This window comes from Mus caroli, unplaced genomic scaffold, assembly GCF_978045245.1.
Source record: "Mus caroli unplaced genomic scaffold, Mus_caroli_1 scaffold_9, whole genome shotgun sequence".
In the NCBI taxonomy this organism is placed as follows: Eukaryota; Metazoa; Chordata; class Mammalia; order Rodentia; family Muridae; genus Mus; species Mus caroli.
Window position 1 is genome coordinate 119,918,933 of NW_028227264.1, and position 20,619 is coordinate 119,939,551.

The 20,619-nt window shown below is 44.4% G+C and overlaps 1 long non-coding RNA gene across 2 annotated transcripts in view; it reads left to right on the forward strand.

Moving 5' to 3' along the window:
• The window catches only part of LOC110303674 (uncharacterized), a 29,689-nt gene extending 10,383 nt beyond the window's left edge, over nt 1-19,306 (forward strand). The window contains exons 3-6 of one of the 2 annotated variants that reach the window (XR_015048476.1): nt 6,945-7,062; nt 7,453-7,596; nt 12,168-12,348; nt 13,127-19,306. This is a non-coding gene — a long non-coding RNA (uncharacterized LOC110303674). The remainder of the gene's footprint in view (nt 1-6,944; nt 7,063-7,452; nt 7,597-12,167; nt 12,349-13,126) is intronic. The other variant, XR_002378943.3, reaches the window with a different exon arrangement.
• Nucleotides 19,307-20,619: the final 1,313 nt, after the last annotated feature.

Consider the following 20,619-nt stretch of genomic DNA (forward strand, 5'->3'; position numbering starts at 1 on the left):
TAGCTTTTTGTTATTGTGATTATTCCTACAGACATCTTAGCTTCTAGAAGCTTCTAACTTCTAGTATTAGAAAAGGCTCATTATGTCTGATAGCCCCCACATGCTAGTGTTTAGGTAAACAAAAATTTACTTTTCCCACAACATAACCAATTGGTTCATCAGTTCATGGTTATTATTTATGCCACAGAAGAAGAAGTAGTAATTTTTTTTTGTTTTATGAGACAGGGTTTCTCTGTGTAGCCCTGGCTGCCTTAGAACTCCCTCTGTAGACCAGGCTGGCCTTGAACTCACAGAGATCTGTCTGCCCTGCCTCCTGAGTGGAACGCTGGGATTAAAGGTATACTACCTCCTTAGCCAAGGGAGAAGCACCCTTTAACACAGATTCTCACGTCACTGCCACAGTGTGAAGGACAGTCTTTTGTGCACTGGCCCTTAAAGCTTCTGCCTGAAAATGACACACAAAATTCAACACCTCAGTCATTGGTCATAACAAGTCATGTTTAATGCCACAGAGGAAAAGCCATGTCACCACACACCCAGTAGACAGGCCCAGAGACATGTGGCAACTACAGCAAGCTGGGCATAGTACAATAGATAGATTATATAGTTATTTCATTATTTGTCTCCCTCCCCAGAATACACAATGACTTTTTGTGTTTCCTACAGTTTTCCTATGCTGGGAGTGTGTTTGCTGTGCAGTCCGTGGTATGCAGTAAGCACTTAATAAATACGTGTTGAATGATTGAACACACATCTGAGCACTCTCTCCAGACCGTAACTCCTCCAGGGCATACACAGTGCTCATTTATCTTGGTTTCACCTTTCATTTCTGGACAGCGTCTTGGACCTAAGCATTCATTAAACATCATCTCAATGGAAAAACAAGCCAGGGCGGAGGAACACACTTCCTTATTTTTCAGAACTCTAGAATATTTTCCAGTTCAGAGAATACTGGAAACAAAGTAGAATAGTGAAGGGAGACAGGAATGCAAAGGAAAGAAAGAAAGAAAGAAAGAAAGAAAGAAAGAAAGAAAGAAAGAAAGAAAGAAAGAAAAGGAGAGGGGAGGGGAGGGGAGGGGAGGGGAGAGGAGAGGAGAGGGGAGGGGAGGGGAGGGGAGGGGAGGAGAGGAGAGGAGAGGGGAGGGGAGGAGGAAGGGAAGGGAAGGAAGGGGAAAGGAAAGGAAGGGAATTGGAGGAAGAAAGGAAAGTAGGGGAAGAGAAGGAAGGAAGGGGAAGGAAAGGAGGGAAAAAGGATGGGGAAGAGAAGGGAAGGAAGGAAGGGAAGGAAGAAGGGAAGGAAAGGGAGGAAGGGGAAAGGAAGGAAGAAGGGAAGGAAATGGAGGAAGAAGGGAAGGGAGAAGGGAAGGAAGGAAGGAAGGAAGGAAGGAGGGAAGGAAGGAAAGGGAAAGGAAGGGAAGGAAGAAGAGAAGGAAGGAAGGAAGAAGGGAAGGAAATGGAGGGAGAGAGGGGGAAGGAAGGAAGGAAGAGCAAATGAGCAAATGAGTGAACAGGGGACAGGCTAGAGCCTTTGAGTTTAGAGTGAGTGTGGAGAACTCATGTAGGCCACGAGGTCATCTCGGTGAAGATTTCTCAAAGGATGCTCGCTGCCTGCCCTAGATTAACACTAACTTACAGTGCAAAGCCTTCCATGCTCTTTAGCCCTTGTCTCTGACTTCAAGGGGAGGGGGCAGTTTGAAACCCAGAAAGGTACAAGGCTCTTGGAGATATATTAATGAGAAATCGACCTTCCTTGATTTGTATCAGTCTCTTTGCCAGTTAACTTTGAGTTTCTCAATTAATCAGAAACTTGACCTCAGGGGAGAACTCAGCAGTGGTGACACCGCAGGGTCCAAATGGGAGTGGGGAACTTAGTCACCATTTCATGACTGAGAGAAAACAGAAGGGAAGGAAGATTGACTTTGGACCATGGTTTCTCGAGTTTCTGGATGTGGCTGCTTAGCACTCTCTAGACCAGTGGTTCTCAACCTTCCTAGTGCTGCGACCCTTCAACACAGTTCCTCATGTGGTTGTGACCCCCCCAAGCATAAAACCATTTTTCATTGCTACTTCATAACTGTCATTTTACCACTGTTATGGGTCATCATTACCTGATATGGCCTTGGGCGACCTCTGTGATGACCAAAAGGATGGAGACCCATAGGTTGAGATCCGTGACTCTGTAGGCATGTGGCAGAGAAGGGCATCTAAGGGGAGTGTATGTAACACAATGGGCAGGTGTCGAAGGTCTGACTCCTCCCTCGTGATCCTACTGGGAGGTCTGGGGTGGATGGGCTTCCGTAGAGGAAGGAAGCCATTAGGGACCATGTCCTTGATAAATATGCTGGGACTCCGGCTCCTTTTAAATGCCCAAGGAGCATTTAGGAGCCAAACCATAACAAAAGCAAATGGAACCCTGAATCTGAGGTGTGTCATGATGGGTTGGAAAGGAAGTCAGATTTGCTTGCCCTGGAGGCTGTTGGCAAGCATGGCCACTGTTCCCTGCTGGCCTCTGGGTCTCATGTCAGGAGCTGACCCCCGAAATGGCCTGAGCAAGTGAGTGAACCCTCAGCCTTGTTCAGAAGTCCTGTGTTCAGACGAATGTATTTGTCCTAATGTTCCAATTTATGAATTGGAAACACCATATACATACCTCCCTGCTACAGAAAGACATGCCCAGACCTATGGTTTGGAAAGAGCTTCGAGGCGTTTGGGTGGGCACATGTGTATGGAGGCTAGAGGCTGTCTTTGGCTGTCTTTCTCAAATGCTTCTCTACTGTATGTTTGACACAGGGTCTGCCGTGGGGTCTAGAGCTAGCCGAGTTGGCTACACTGGATGGCCAGTGAGCTCCGCGGGAACACTGGACTTACAGACTCACCCAGACTCCTTTTTCTCACATCCTATAGCAAACACCTGATCCTAGTGATGACAACTTCAGAAGAACTCTTCAATGTGGTTGTGTGTGGCGTTTCTGTCATTGGTCCTGTCCTCTCTCACGGCTACTCTGCCTCTTAGCTCATCTGCTTCCCTTCTTCCTCTACTACTTGATCCTCCTAAAGTTTGTAAGAGCTGGTAGTCAACCTCTTAAAATTTAAGTAGCACTCAGTCAGCCCTGCACCTAAATACCTTCAGTAGACATACTACTCCAAGAATCCAATCCATCCTACTTGAAGTCACGAGCTGTCCTCCGCTTGCCTTCTCTCCACCTTTCTCTCCTCATGTCCTACCTGTTGGTTGCCCTCGATTCACTGTGATTCACACACGTGGTCCGTGACTGTCTCTCCAATATTCCCAGCACACACCGCCTTCCCATTAAGCTCTTGTTCTCCTCTGCTCTTGAAAGAGCAACCCCACTGTGTTCCTTTGCTTTCTACTCTCACATTCTCTTGGCCCTTTTCTAAAACATAACAAAACAAAACCAAAACACCTTCCTCATCTATTTCTGATTTTACATTATATTTATTTAAGATATTTATCACCGGGTGGTAGTCACGTCCATCTCAGAAGGCCGGGGCCCCGCTGCCCCTGTCCACAGGGATCAGTAAGAGGGACAAAAGAAGCGAATGAGTATTCATTTCTGAGCTGCCCCCACCACAGTCTAGAAACCAAAGCTCTGGTTTTGTTGAAGAGGCCAAATCGGAGTGATTAGCAGCTCAACAGCCTGTGAGAGAGACTGCTTGAGAAATAATGACCACAGAGAGAAAACAGAGTCACAGAGAGAAAGAGCGAGCCCTGAATACCTAATTGGAGCACTGGCATTTTCAGTTGAGTGACCTGATTCTCTTTTCACTGGCCCCTGTGGTTCATGGCCCCAAGTGTCTGACACATGTGATTATTCTGTGCTGTGTCACAGCATCCTTTTACAAAGATGCACACATCAAATTTCACCAAAGGATGCAACTTCTAAGGAGAATTGCCCCGTGAAGTTGGTAGCAATATGTTAATATTATGTTTGTAATATAGCACAACTCTACAATAATATAATAATGGGTTAGTAATGAATTGGAAACTGTATACCAAGTGCCACAGGAAAAATAACCTTAGGAATTGGCTAATCACATGCTTCCCCCTCAAAGTCTCATCTAGCCTCCTCCCCAGTCCTCAGCTTTGTAGCTCTCTAACCTTTTCCCTGCTAGACTGTCTTGGGAGAAGCTATAGCCGCCTTTTACGAAATCCTGTGCTTCGGCCAGGATTTGCTTTTATTCCAGGGCTCATCCTTCTTCCTCTCTGCTGCCTTGACCTAGAATGTTGTTGTCCAGTCTACACCAATGTGCAGAAGCAGGAGTTAGATGAGGAAGGGGAGAGGAGGGAACTCCACAGGACCGTCTGGTACCCGGCATCCCAGCAGCATCAGTGTAGCCCAAGGAAGATACAGCAATTCTAGATTCAGACTCCTTTGGAGTTTCTGCTGGGGTGAATAGCAGAGCCTTGTCCAGGACATGTTGACTTCCAGGCAGTGAATGATTGGGTCACACAGAGACACTTGTGTGGCGTAGTCCTCTGAACAAGTGAGAAAGAAACATTTTCTACACATCTCTCTGGAGCCACACAGGGTGCCGTCAGATCTTTCTCTCGATTTTGCATCCAAACTCTATCAAAAATGGTGCTCTATCAAGCAAATGGAAATCTGAAAAGGTCTCAGTAATACTGAAGCCTGCAGCCCAGGTGCCTGTCCTCAGTACAGAGAGGGCAGAGGAGGGGAAGGAGGAGGAAGAGGAGGAAGAAGAGGAGGAGGAGGAAGAAGAGGAGGAGTTGTTTAGGAATGGGACAGCCTTGTTATTTTAGTTAAAATTGCTTTCTCTGTTTTTGAATCTGGGGCTTCTTGAGTTTCCCATCGAGATAGACCATGGATAACTAGGTGTTCAATAACTGGCGAAGATGACCAGCATCTCAATCGTAGCAATGAATCGCTCCTAGCTTGTAATGAGTCTGACTTACAGGTGTTACTAAACACACACCGTTTCCGAATCTTCTTTGGGCTAAGTTCTTGTGTTTTCCAGACATTGCTAATTATGATGACAATATGGTCTGTGATGAAACGTTAATTAGGTCATAAGTGCTCAATAAAATAGATTGGTTCCTATAGTCCAGAAGAAGGTGGAGTCCTATGGAAATGGGACAGGGACAGCTTTATTTGGACACCACAAAGGCTTCAGAGCATGTGGCACCGCCCAGAGGAAGCAGTGATAATATTTCTTAGGCTAGATGTGTAGGCAGAAATAAACTCAAGAAGCTGTTAGGAACGAGGTTCTAAAGAAGTGTATTAAACAGTCTCCGAATCTGCCGTTTATTTATTAATTCATTCCATCCGATATCACCAACCACCTGCTATGTACTGGACACAGTAGCTGGGAATGAGAATATATCCTCTAGAGAGAGAGAATATAGAATATAGGAAATAAATGCATGTCTGACCCAGGGAGCTATAGAAATGAAGACAAAACTACAATGGTAAGCATGATTGTGAACTAGAACCATAAACAAGACAAAACATAGAAGAGCATGGTAAGAATAACTTTAGGGGCTGGAGAGATGGCTCAGTGGCTAAGAGCAAAGGCTGCTCTTCCAGAGGTCCTGAGTTGAAATCCCAGTAGCCACATGGTGGCTTACAACCATCTGTAATGGGATCTGATACCCTCTTCTGGTGTGTCTGAGGACAGCTACAGTGTACTCACATACATGAAATGAATAAATCTAAAAAATAAATAAAACATTAAAAAAGAATCACTTTATGCCCAGGGACAGCTAACACACTCTGAGGTGTTCAATTGGAGATATTTGAAGGGTGATGTGGAAAGTTGGGAGAAATGTGGTCCAGGCCTTGGGCATAGTGAGAATGAAGCCCTTGAGGTGGAGAGGAGTGGAATGTCCCTGGAGGTGAAGAGGCCTGCACTGTATTGAGGAGGGTGTTGGCCTAAGAAAGATTTGGTGACTTGAGGGGAAACTGGAGCATTTGAATATTCGTGTATGGGCAATAGGAAGCTGTTAAGGGTCCCTCCATCCCTTTCTTTCTTCCTTCCTTCCTTTCTTTCTTTCTTTCTTTCTTTCTTTCTTTCTTTCTTTCTTTCTTTCTTTTTTATAAAACAACCTTATTCTAATTAACTCACAAATAGAATCATTACACAGCTGGCTTGAGAAAACCACTTAAAATTTTTTTTGCCTAGTTCCCAACTCTACACACATTGTCGAACTTCAACCCAGTTAGAATACCCATTTTGGATCAATGGAGCTTTGCTTAGGAATTTAAGGTCTTCCCTATCAATTACATTTTAATTAATTAATTAATTAATTAATTAATTAATTAATGTTCATGGCTCTTGTTTCTTCAACGCCCAGAAAGCTGAGTTTACTTATTCACCAATGGGGGGAGGGAGACTATGACAGAGCTGATACTAGAGGATACAAAAATTACAGCTTTGTATCCTCTTTGATGTCTGACTGATGTCTCTTCATCCTTATCTGACACTACTCTCTCTTTGGTCTTTCTAAATTTTAGACTATACCTGCATTTATGCATTTTTACATTATGCATGTATACATTATAGACTAGGACCTCCAGACGAAGGAGAACATGCATTTTTGTTTTAGTTTTCTGAGTTTGGGTCACTCACTTGGCATTCTGCTTCATGCCATATCCCTGCAAATCCCACGATTTCCCTTTTCCTTACAGCAGAATCATATTCCACTGTGTGTGTGTAGCACAATTTCAGTATACACTCCTCTGTTGATGGACATCTGGGTCGGCTCCATCTCCTTGCTGTCTGTCATAAGCTGAATAGAAATAAGTGTATATCTAGATATTTTCACTATAGGGAAATGAAAATAGCAAAAGGAAGCTAAAACATAGCAAACAAAGGTTTTAGGTGGCATTGTATTCACTCTGTCCTGAAACTCCTTGTATCTCTTTATCTGATACACTCCTTGTATCTCTTTTATCTTGCTAAAGGGTAGATGACCAAGCATTCATACAAAGGAAAACTACCCAGGAATACAACAGGAAGTCAACAAAGTGGATACATTTGTAAAACATCACCAAGAGAAGGAATCCAAACTCAGAAGGGATAGTAAGTAGGAGGGAGTGGGCAGAGAGGGAGGGAGGGAGAGACCCTGGTATAGTCTTTTATCAAGTCTCTTTAAGCAACAGCCCTTCTGAGATGTGTCACAGGGAGATCAGTGAACCGGGAGTGAGGAAATCCAGATTCCGGTACTAGACAGTGACAACCATTAGCTCAATACGTGATTTGACACAAATCACTTGAACCTTTGGTACCGCCGTGTCCTACTTAAAATGTGAATAAATGACCCCGCCTACCTCGTGACATCTTACGATTATAAAAGCCAAATGGAAAGGTTCATGGAGGTGCTTGTCAAAGCTGTTTCCTTCTGCCTCAGCATATGATCTCTTTCTAACTTAAATAGCTTTCTAATACTTAGTAACCTCTGACTCTGTGTAGCAATGCAAGCCGCAAGCCTTGTGTGCTTGGTGATCTGGAATTGTCACACAGTCCAGCTGGCTGCACTACTACGGAAACTGTCATGGAAATGGACATCACAGAGGCTCTGTAGGAGTACCCACATCACCCAGCTAACAACAACAGGTAAAAAGCAGAGACAGAATTTCCTACCACCTAACCGATAGGCCCCTGGTCATATTCTTCATGCTATTTCTGCTTTTCTCAGAAATGTTTTCAATTTGGAACTATCGTGTCCAACTTAGGGTATTATATGTACAGACAGAGAATTATAGTGCCCATGGCTATGCTTATTATATAAGCATTATATATATACACACACACACACACACACACACACACACACACATACATAAGACATATGAGAAAGCCAAAGACCTTAAAACTCAATGGTTTGGATCAACCCAGATATAAAAGAGATGGAAAAAGTACAGTGAATGAGTTCAGCATTCTTTTTACCTGACTGATAGGAATTTCAAAAGCTCAGGGAAAGTAAGGATTGCTTATTTACACAATAATGCATATAAACTGAAGATGGCAACTCACTCTGGTCTCCAGAGTGACTGGTGGGCTTTCTGGAGGTAAGTGCTGTTTATTTACAATATCCTTTGAAAGAAACAGTCGAAGCCTTAGCCATATCTTTGAGCCACTTTCGATATGCCCCGTAATTTTCTGATATACATTTTGTGGTTGTTTAGATTTTAAATATGTTGTGATTTTCAATGTCGTTTCCTCTTCTTTTCATGAGTTGTTTGTAGGCACAGTTAACTCAGATGTGAATCAAAGTGTTTCTCCCTCCGAACTGTTATTGTTGGTGTCATAAGTGGAGGGTGAAGTGGCTTTTAAAGCCTAATCTGTATGTAATCGAAGTATGGAGAAATTTTGAGCTTTCCTTTGTGTCGTGGTACATGGTCATTTTTAATCAGTATTTTGTGTGTGCTTGTGTAGAGTGTGTTTTTGAGTTTGTAGAATAAAGGGTTTTCTACCGCTGTAATTGGAGACCTTAACCCATGATGCTGTCAGCAACCAAACAGCAATCTTCAACCTAGTGAGTGGGTGGAAACATCTCTGTCCCTGGTTCAAGTTGTGGAAACGTGGTCTCTTTCCTGAGAACTTTTAAATATGGGTCCTGCTTTCACTGTGGCCCCAAATCACTTCTTCTAAAGCTGTGTTGGGCACTGTTTTTCAGCATATGGCTGTGCATCCAATGGAGGGTGCTGCTTGGTCTGCTGAGGTCTGTGGATGCCTCTGGCTCCTGCTCCCTGCTCCCCAGCCCTTAGCCTGCTGCTCCTTAGAGAGTGGACCAGCATCCATAGCCTGGATCATCCAGACTTCTCACCCTGCTTGTTAACTCTTTCCTGGCTGGACCCATCTTGGTTCTCTGCCTTCTGCATCTCCTCACTCCAGGCCAGGCACCATTTGTCACATCTTAGATCACTGCAGTCCCCTGGTGACTTCATATCTGTTTGGCCACTGCTAACTCTGTCCTGTTGGAGCCACTGACTTTTCTAAACTGTCCATCTTAGGGAGTCATTGTCCATTGAAGTCAGAGGAGACATCTCACATTGATTATTTGTGAGTCTAGCTCTGTTTTCCCCAGCTCTCTGAAGTACTATCTGTGATCATTCATGTCGCCTGAAAACAAATCTAGGCCCTAGTCTTTTTGCAATTCCCAGCGAAGTTTTATGCCTTGCACCTTAAAACATGATGTGTAATATTTTGTATCTTTGACAGTAATAACATTCATTTACTTTTTAAAAGATTTATTAAGCTGGGCGTGGTGTCGCACTTCTTTAATCCCAGCACTCAGGAGGCAGAGGCAGGTGGATTTCTGAGTTCGAGGCCAGCCAGGTCTACAGAGTGAGTTCCAGGAGAGCCAGGACTACACACAGAAACCCTGTCTCAAAACAACAACAACCACAACAACCACAAAAAAACAAACAAACAAACAAACAAAAAAGCCACTGAGACATCTCTCCAGCCCAATTTATTTACTCTTTAAATGGGGAAGACAGTAAGGTAGTTTAGTGACTAAACATACTTGACATACCACCCCAGTGACCTGAGTTTGATCCCCAGAACACAGAAGGAGAGAACCAACTTCATAAAGTGTCCCTCTGACCTCTACAAGCATGCTGTGAAAGGTGTGTCCGTGCACACACATCATGCACAATACTAATAAGTAAACTTTATCTTTATGTTTTGCAGTGTATTGTTTTGACACAGGGTCTAATTCTATAATTCTACAGCAGTCCCCCTGCCTCAGCCTTCTCAGTGCCAGGATTACAAATGTAAGCTACCAGAACCAGCTTTTGAAAGTAGTGTTTACATAATAATGGAATGATGGGAAAGAGATTACACACACACACACACACACACACACACACACACACACACCATCCATATGTGCTCAATTTCTTGCCATTGTGACAAAATGCCCAAGGAAAACAACTGAAGAGGGGTGCTTTCTTTTAGCTCAGGATTTCACATGCCCAGTGCCCGCAACTGGCCCTGGTTTCTGGGTCTGTGTTGAGGCAGTGGATCAGGTGGGAAGGAGTGGTGGGGTTCACTTCATGGTGGTCACCACTTCATGGTGGTCAGGGAGCAAAGAAATGGGGCCCGATCATGGGACAAACCTTCTGATTCCCCCATTGACTCACTCACTTCTTCCAACCAGGTCCTGTCTACTAGTTTCTGCCACCTCCCAATAAAGCCATCAAACAAAGACTTGGTTAATGTGCTTGTCAGGTCAGAACCTTCATGATCATGTGACTTCCACAGGGTCCCACCTCTGAACACCGCACAGGGCACCAGCCTTTAACATAGGAGCCTCTGGGGCGGGAAGAATAGTTTATATAAACTCTAATACTTCATATAAACTCCCCTCCCCGCACCACACACAGTGAGAGAGAAAAAGAGAGAGACACAGAGCTAGAGAGAAACAAAGACAGAGAAGGAGTAATATCTATTCATCTGTTGATGGTCATCTCAGCTGCTTACATAGTTTGTCCACTGTGAATCCTGTCACAGGAAACACATGTGCATCGATGTGGTGTCTTAACTTGCATTCCTTTGGGTATTTTCCCAGGAGTGGTATGTTGGGTCCTATGATATGACTGTTTGCAGTTTTTCAAGCAACCACCGTATTTTATTTCTACTGTGGCTGTGTTACACACTCAGAAGTGAGAGTTTAAGTGAATCAGCTTCAAAGGAAGGTAGAAGATGGTTTTTTTTTTTTAATTCCTTAACCTTTCCTTACCTAATTTCATTGTTCTTCATTTTGTGTTTGGAGAGAGCCTCAAACTTGTTCTGCGTGTTCGTTTATGGCGTGCTAATTATACCTAGGATGGGCACTCAAATTCTGTAATCCTGGGACTATAATTACCAGTTAGCTTTCCCTTTAGGTGTCTCACCTACTCAAACACCGCGCGCACACACACACACACACACACACACACACACACAGAGAGAGAGAGACGGGGTATACATACATGTTTGTGCATGTGATGGGGATTATAATAATTAACACTTCTCAGAATCACTCGTGGATAGTTACTGATAAACAGCAGATCAACGAACACATTAATTTCTTCCTCCTTAGACCCCATCAGAATCAAGGTTAGATGATGAGATATATAAGTTGATGGGGGCCAAAGGACTGGAATTGAAACACATACCTCACTAGGGTATGCATCAGACCTAAAGGCCTCTCAGCCTACATATGAGTGGAGAAGGCAAAAGCAATCAGGAGGCTCCCAGGAGATGGAATTCCAGGCCCAGTTGTGATGAGATGTAGGCTCAGGTCTAAAATCAGGGTGTTCAGATGGCTCCATTGACTGACAACTATTTATTCAGGCGTATAGCAGCAATATCTGGGAATGTGTCTCAAGCGAGGGGTTCAGGTGACTTTTAAAGAGCTCCAAAGTCTCTAAGGAAAAAGACTTCCACATTCCATTTCCATGGAGAGTTATAAAACCAAATTAGGAGAACCTCCCAGAGAATGGCATGCAAAGATTAAGGTAGGAAAACACACAGAAGCCAGGCAGTGGGGGCCCATGCCTTTAAACCCAGCATGTAGAAGAGAGGACCAGGCAGATCTCTGGTTTGAGGCCAGCCTGGTTCTACTGATTGAGTTCCAGGATAGCCAGAGCTACACAGAGAAACCCTGTATCCAAGAAAAAAAAACAAACAAACAAACAAAAACACACAGCAGAAAATCCAGGTGCTCAAGAGGATAAAGCATCAGGGTCACCATGTAAACCACAGGGAAACCAGAGAGACAGATCGGAGACAGCAGAGGTGAAGACATTAATAAAGAAACATAAGAAAAATGTCAAGGTTAGATAGAGGCTGCTCAAGTGCTAGCTTTTTTTTTTTTTTTTTTCCGGAGCCATCTAGAGTGTAGCTGTTGTTTGTGTCTTCTTTGTCAGTGTCTGGCACATTGTGCGTGTGCATGTGTGCACGTGTGTGTCCTGCACTGTGTACTTTTCCACTGAATGTGTGACATTTGACTTGCTGTGTGTTGTGTCTTCGTACTTCACTTTCCCTGCTGGAAGAAGGGCATCTTGAAGGTGTGGTCCATCACCAGTTTCTTTCCCAGTGTTGCCCTGGAACATCGGTCCTCAGGCCACAGGTAGTGTCTTTAGCCCCATCTCTTTCTTCTGTTCCTCTGTTTATTTTAGCATATTTCTTTATAGACTCTGTACTGCCCGCTTTCCCATACAAGTGACAACTGTTGATGGCTGAAGATTCCAACTGTATACTTCTACATAAAGATACCTAACTGATGTAGGACCAGCCTCTAATTCAGTGGTTCTCTGTGGGAAGCCACATATGCCATTACAAGATGGCACCGCTGGCTACCGCTGGCCACCGCCCGTAAGTTCGGGTAAACAACCAATGTGCACATGTGCATAAGGGTTTCGCGCCAAGTCACAGCCCATCCTGGGGAATGTAAATGAGGTACTGAAAGCACATCCAATCAGGTATAGACACGCCACTCCTAGGCCTATATAAGCAGTGCTAGTTCTGGGGCTCGGGGTCTTTCGCCTTCGCTATCAAGCTCTCCCAATAAATGTGTGCAGAAGAATCCTGTTGTGGCGTCTTCCTTGCTGGCGAGTCGGGCGTCCACAGTTCTCAACCTGTGGGTCCCTGTGACCCCTTTGGGGGTCAAACAACCCTTTCACAGGCATGGCCTGAGCCCATCAGAAAGCACAGATATTTGCATTGTGACAAACAGTAACAAAATGATAGGAAGTAGCAACAAAATAATGTGTTCACAGGTGGGGGTCACCCCAACACGAGGCACCGTATTAAGGGTCGAAGCCTTAGGAGAGGTGAGAGTGCTGTCCTAAAGCATTGCTCGTGCCTAGCACAGTGCATGTGCAAAAGTCTTAGAGAAACGAGCGCTGCAAGGGAGTTGAGTGGTGTCAGCTATGAAAGATGGCATTTGGTAATGGCTCGGGTGTCCTAAGCAGTAGCAGGTTAGGTCTATAAGGGAGAGGCACGGTGGCAGTCACTGGAGGGGACAGATAGTGAGCTAATAACTGACTCAGATGCATCTGAAGACTAGCACAGGAGGAGGCAGGCCACTGTTGCTTCTCATTATAAGATTTTTTATTTTTTGCAAATGATCTGCTTTCTTTCTCTTCGCCAGATGTGTGTACTGTCGATTTAAAGGGTGCACACGCCTCTGACAACACTGTGTGTGTATTTACTCTACATACGTCACATCAACAACAATACCAGGTAACATCTATGGAGCACTTATTACAGGCAAGGTGTTGTGCTAAGCTGCCTATGGATTATTGAAGAATATACTACAGATCTGTCAGTTTGCATGCATGGAAAACATCTGGATTTACCCTATGTAGAAAAAAAACCAAATCTCCAGATATAAATATTCAGCGACATGAACCCAGCTGAATAAGTTCTGCTCATCAGTCCTTACAACAGAGGGGGAGGGGGCACTGGGTAAGACTCTGTAGGAGCGCAGACAGTCGTCCTGTCAGTGGGAGATGCTGCAGTAGAAAGTCCAGAGAAGGAGAGGAAAGCCGTGCGAGACTTCATTTGCAAATGTTTGTGAGTGCCATCTGTCTGCTTCCCTCCATCTTTCTCTCGCACAGTCAGCTCCTCTGGAGGGTACTGACCTCCGTGTCAGGAACCCACCGAGCTCGTCATAGGCGAGGCAGCTTCTGACACCATCTCAGAATGTTAGCTCTGATCTCCCCAGCCTGTGCTAGCTTGTGCCTACCACAACATGGTCATCTGCTGGATGTGGTTGCTCCGGAGCACTGGATCTCATGGCTGTAGTGATTCATTCCTCAGGCAGTCTGAGAGTGCGATTTAAATAACACTGCTTGTTCAGAAAACATTCTTTGGCATAGTTCTTTTGCTTGGAAGCATCTGCTGTTTACAGTGTGGATCTATTGGGGGATGTCCTTCCCTGCCTCATTTCTCTTTGCGTGGCTAACCTCTATTCCGTCTTCCATGCTTCCATCTGTGTCCTCCCCGCTAGAAAGCCACCCTGTCTACATGGACATTCTGCACTCTTCTCAACTCCTGGCACACGGTACTGGCTTGTCACCTCACAGACCTACAGCCACCGCGTGTTTACTGTTACATTTTGTGTGGACACAGAAGCTGGACTGGGCAGTAGTTTTGCAATAGTCTAGAGGTCTTTCATTTTTTGACTTCTGTTAGCTATGAATTCAGAGAATGACTCCAGCACGCCTCTCTGGATAGAGCAGGCTGGAGTGTCCACTGAACCCAGGTATGTTTCTTCCAGCCTTCCTTTCCTGATTTTCTTTTCTGTTCTTTTTTGAAAAGTTTTGTTTATTTTATGCATATGAGTACACTGTAGCTGTCTTCAGACACACCAGAAGAGGGCTGGCTGGGATTTGAACTCAGAACCTCCGGAAGAGCAGTCAGTGCTCTTAACCTCTGAGCCATCTCTCCAGGCCCCCTCTTTCGTTATTTTCCTTTACCCGTTCAGGATGTTATCTTGACTCGGATTCTTTCATACTCTGTCTGCACATTATTCCTCCTGGCAAGACTCTTAGTCTGCCTGTTTACAGCAGTGCCAACAGCATGATGGGTGACATTGTTCGTTCTCATAGTTTTAGTTTCGGGTCATTCCTTCTCAACAGGTACTTATTTTCTTGTTGTCTGTGATATCATCCTTCTTGGAAAAGGGTCTTAAAGTTTCTGCAGCTGAGATAAAAACACCTCGACTAAAAGTAACACTGTAAGGAAAGAGTGTATTACATTTTATACTTCCACAGCTCAGTCCATCATCAAAGGACATTAGGGCAGGAAACTGGAGGCCCTGGACTGATGAGCAGGCCATGACGCAGTGCTGCTTACTGGCTTGCTCTCTAAGGCTTGCTCAGCCGGCTTTTGTATAGCATCCAGGGCAACCAGTCCAGGGGTGGAACCACACACAGTGAGATGGGCCCTCCCATATCAATCACAAATATGGACTGGCAGTTTGCGTACAGCCCAGTCTGTTGGGGGCATTTACTCACATGAGATTCCCTCTTCTGAAGTGACTCCAGTTTGTGTTGGGCTGACACAGAACTAGGCAGCACAGAGATTCTCTTGTGAGTGGTCCAAGGGATAACTCCAATGGGTTCTAAATGGCATAGACAACATGCAGAGGTAAGAGTCCTCTTTCTGTTTCTGTTTGATATTTTGTGGAACTTACTGTTGGATGGTAGTTCTGCTAGCCCCGGTTTCGTGACTGCCAGAATGGGGCTCAGTGCCTGGTACATAGTGGGCACTCACCAAACATTTGCTGGGCGCGGAAGCAAATGGGCGAACGTCATTGCCACTACAGAACAATTCTGCTGTAGGTTTTGCTTGCTGTCCCTGAAAAGTGAGCACTTTGAGGGAAATGCTGTTTATTTACATCCATTGAAAGAAAGAGTTGAAGCCTTGCACACATCTTGGAGCCACTTTCGATATGCCCTGTACTTTCTAATGTTCATTGGTGGCGGTTTTGATTTTAGGTAGGTTGTGATTTTCAATGCCATTTCCTTGTCTACTCATGAGCTGTGTAGAGGACCAGGAGACAGAGCCCACAGAAGACAATGGGGCTTGGGGAGTAGCAATGGCAATGAGGTTGAAAACGAAGCAGAAACATTTTTGAAGGTTTTGAAGGTCTTGAAGCTGCGAGTACTACATCAGTTAGGCAGCCAGGACACTGTGCTTTAGGAATCTGGACAGGCAGCACATATTCATTAACTAGTTGAATTGCAGGTTTTATTTTTCATGGCAGTATGAAATTGGCCAGGGAGTCAGCTGCACATAATGGCTTTATGGCTAAACGCATCCCGTCGTCATAAATAATAGTCATAGATCAGCCTGCCTAGTGCCTGATTTAAGAGACAAGGCCACAGGGAACTCTATCCAGCCTATGGATTTGGAGACTAAGCTGGAGGTGAAGGGATAAGACCCTGAACCCCGGGCGAACAGGGTGAATCCTGCAGCCAGCATGCTTGCTGCCATTAGACCACCCATTGTGTATGTCAGAGCATGTTACTACTCTTCCTGGGTCCGTTTCTCAATGGGTTATACATCCAGGTTACAGTGCTCCCTCTGTAATGCAACTGAAGATTTCCATCTGATAACACTAGGGGGTGGTGTGTGTGTGTGTGTCTGTGTGTGCCCGTGTGTAGATTAGGTAGGCTGTCCTTTCAGTGGTTCCCCAAGAAGCCAACTTTGAAAGTAAGGAGGAAAGGCTAGCTTACATAGGAACCAGGAGGATAACAAATACCACATAATACTTAGGCCAAATTCTTAGAAGCATTTTACTTGCATTGACTTATCTAATTTTCTTTTTTTTTTTTTTAAGATTTATTTATTTATTATATGTAAGTACACTGCAGCTGTCTTCAGACACTCCAGAAGAGGGTGCCAGATCTCGTTACGGATGGTTGTGAGCCACCATGTGGTTGCTGGGATTTGAACTCTGGACCTTCGGAAGAGCAGTCGGGTGCTCTTACCCACTGAGCCATCTCACCAGTCCGACTTATCTAATTTTCAAGACTAACATTTGATGACGTAATATGTAAAGGAGTGACTGGACCAGGCGATTTGGCCTAAATGATCAAGGGTGATGGATAGATTTCAGTCATCACCTTTGTTTTGTCTTCTTTTCGAGACAGGGTTTCTCTGTAGCCCTGACTGTCCTGGAACTCACTCTGTAGACCAGACTGGCCTCGATCTACCTTCCTCTGCCTCCTGTTTTGGAAAGGTATTGACTCATATACACTTCATTATTAATGTTGTCCTTGTCCAGAGCATGATTTGGCCCAATGACACTCCCTGACAACTCCTCTTTTTTCCTCTCATCTCATCACCTAGAGATGCCCATCTCTAATCACTTCATGACTCCTCAGCTTCAGACTTGTCCTAGACCTGACTTACCAGCTCAGCAGAGCAGCCAGTCATGGATGCAACACGGCTGGACAGGAGTTGAGATCCTAAGGAGTTCAGAAAAAACAAACAAACAAACAAAAAAACATGGTGTGTAAAAGATTTCTGTTTCTTCCCATCTTTCTGGGTTCTCGGGGCAGCAGCCACAGCTGGACCTCTATTTACCCTTCAGCTTTCATGGTAGTTTTCTTTGAAGGTAGCTGCCTCCGTGTCCTGGGTAGGGTCTGGTGGTTCACAGTTTTTGAGAGTTGTTATTTCATGTTTCCAAGAATATATGTTTAATCTAAGACAAATGCAGCCATGGGATAGAAAAACTCTTGGCAAGAAAATAGGTGATCAGATGACAGGACGAAAGAGAGTGGATAGATGGACAGGTCACATAGGCACAGCCCCACACTTAGTCACATGGGCTCAGCCTCCAGCTTGGTTAAATTCAGGGGAATGAACTGAGGCCCCAGGAAAGATGGTTTAAGTAAAGACAAGATCTCCATTGTTACAAATGGGTAGTTGGAAGCAGCTCATTGCTGCCTTGAGTCAGGCTCAAAGGAGTAAGACAAGATTTAGAGTATTGTCAACTGGATACAGAGGGGTACTTCACACCAACATGAGGTGTGTTCTCAGACGCCATAAGTGGATGCTGTGATAAGAACAGAGGAATGCCTGGCTTAGAATGGATGAAGTCTTGAGTGCAGAGGCCCACATCTACAACAGATTGCAAAATTTATAGACAGCTGACACAGAAGCTATAACCCCTGCCTTGACTATGGTCATCATCTATGTGCATAACACATGTCAGAATGATCATGACTAAAGGGGCTTCTTGCTCACTTTGAAGGCAGACCTTGTCTATCTCAAGAGCCAATGCTCAAGGATAACTTTAGTCTTGCTCAGTTAGGCAGCCATGTTGTACAAATGAGCCTTGAAAAGCAGCTTGTCCCTTGCCCTGGTCTCTTGGGCTTCTTAATCTCCCAGGTCTACGAAGTTTTATTGTGGTCTGGTTTGCATCCTAGGCTCCCACTGGGTGGATCGCTACTGATTTTGTTATTACTCTGTTTTTATTTTTTTGTGTTTCTGAACCACCAACCATTTCTGAACTCACCAGATAGTTGAGCATTTCTGGCTGTATTGAAAAATATACTTCCTCCCTACATCTCTCACACTAGGTGGTACCTTGGCTGTAAGTCACTGTCTATGCTAACCTAAGATCTCTTCTGTGGTGGGGCCCTTACACTCTTTTCTAAGAGGGCTGGCGACTTTTTTCCCCTAGTACCAATGGAGAGTACAGGATGCATTCAGTTTTCACAATACCCTCAGGCTCCTTGGAATCCACTCATTGATTTTTGACACCATGAGCCAGGGTAGAATCTCACTTAACCTTTATTGCCCCAGACAACATTAAGTGCACACAAGGACTCACTGTTGCTGTGTTGGCTGATTTCTTCAGGACATGATTCTTGGAAGTTACAGATAAACTTGAGTTTCTTCCATATATCCGTCATGAATGTGTTTTCATTGTGTGAAGGTAATTCTTTAGTTGAAACACACCTTATTTCAGAGGTCAGTTACTAAGCCTCACGTCTGGAATATAAACATCTTAATCATGCATTTATCCTCATCTGGAGATCATGTCTTCTTCCATACTCTCTAGCTTCAAGGCAATGATTCACTTTTCGTTTGTTTTAAAGTAGTAATGCTTGTTATATGCTTCAAAAATGAGCAGATTAAGTATGGGCTGTGTTAAATGTACTTGGCCAGTCTCTGTACTTTGGGGCTGAACTAATGGTAAAGTTAAGCCCTTTAGGAAGAATGGCTTTCATCCTCTGACTCCTTGCAACTTCTTCCCTGCAGTTCACCTGATCCTTTTCACATAGGGTCTGCACTGTAACTATTCCTAGATCTACACAATGCTCCCAGTTATATCCTGAAGCAATACCTCTTGGTCTGGGACCTAGTACAGCTGGACACTCCCTAAATATCAGCTGTGAGAATGGATCTGCGAATGAAGGGATACATCTGATTTAAAAAAAAAAAATATCTCAACAATCGATGTCTTAGACAGGGTACATTCTTGGAAACAACCTTGCCTTTGAAGGAGCCAAATGAAATTAGTAACTGTGGCTGTAGCTCCAACCAGAGGCATTAGCTTTCTGAAAAGAAAAGCTGGGGATTGGAATGTAGAGATGACATTGACCTTAGTGACACCATTCTGGTTCTGCTGGTCTGGTAATGGTTTTTACAGAATTACAAAACCATTGTGTAGAACCTTTGTGGCTTTTGTTTATTTATGTCACTAACCCTCTGTGTGTTTTCTCCAAATGTTACTTCATGGACAGCTGGCTTGCTGGTTCCTTGTTTCTTTTACTACGACTACTATTATTGTTGTTGTTGTTGTTGTTATTGGGTGTGAGTGGGTGGGGGTATGGTGTGCATATGGTACTGTATAAGTGTGTGCACATGGGTGAAAGTATGTGTGTACGTGTACACGCACAGAGGCCTGAGGCAGATGTCAAGGGTCTTTCCTTTATTACTTTTTACTGTGTTATTTATTTACTTATTCTATTTTTGAACATTATAAATTACTTTCAATCTATGGATAGTTTGTCTGCATATATATCTGTGTACCACTTGCATACTTGGTGTACAAAGAGGCCAGACAAATGGTATCACCCTAGAACTGGAGTTATAGGTGATTGTGAGCCACCATGTAGGTGCTGGAAATTGAATCCAGCTCTTCTGAAAGAGAAGCCAGCCAGTTCTGTTTACCTCTGTCTCTCCAGCCCCTCCACATTATTTTCTTGTGAAAGGGTTTCTCTATGTAACTGATGCCCACTGATTTGGGTAGGCGCAGGTAGGAGCAGGGATTGGCCTGTTTCCCTGCCCCCGAATTCAACCCCCAGGCTGGGTTTACAGGCATATGCTACTATGCTCAGCTTTTTAAAGTTAATTTTTAAAATTCTATGTGTGTTTCCTGCATATATGCATGTGTACCACATGCATGCCTGGAGCCAGAATAGGCCAGAAAATAGCACTGGATACCCTAGAATTGAAGTTACAGATGGTTGTGAGCTACCATATGGTTCTGGAAACTGAATCCAGGTCCTGTGTTTAAACTGCTGGGCCATCTTTTCAGCCCATGGGTCCAGCTTTACATGCGGGTTTTGGGGATTCAAATTCAGGCCCTCATGCTAAGGGGGCTGACATTTTACCGACTGAGTCATTTCCCTGGTCCTACCCTGTTTCTTTACACAACTGTTGAAGGCACTACTCCTAAGGCTGGGTGGTTTTAAATTACACCCTTTTCTTCCTTTACATTCCTTCTCAGCTGGTTTTTGGTGAAATTCAACATCAGACCAGCCCAGGTAAGTTCAGCTGTGTGGTGCTGTAAGAGAAGTAGACTTTAAATCACATTCCATGTCAACGTGTGCCTAGAGGCTTGTAGTACATTCCAGGGTAGACCAGATGGACTCGATAGCCTCCCCTCTTGTTTTGAACCAACTTTATTATTTATTTAATGGAGGTGAGAACAAGAAGAGGAAACTGAACGCACACACCACGGGGCCCACAGAGGCTGTTATGTTTATTGTGCAGACAGTGATAATCCACTAGAGAAGGTATTGCCACAAGCAAGCCGTCCAAGTACAATCACAGACAGCGACTCTACACAAGGAACAGAGAACGAAGTCAGAGGGCGCACAAAGGAACGGGAAGAAA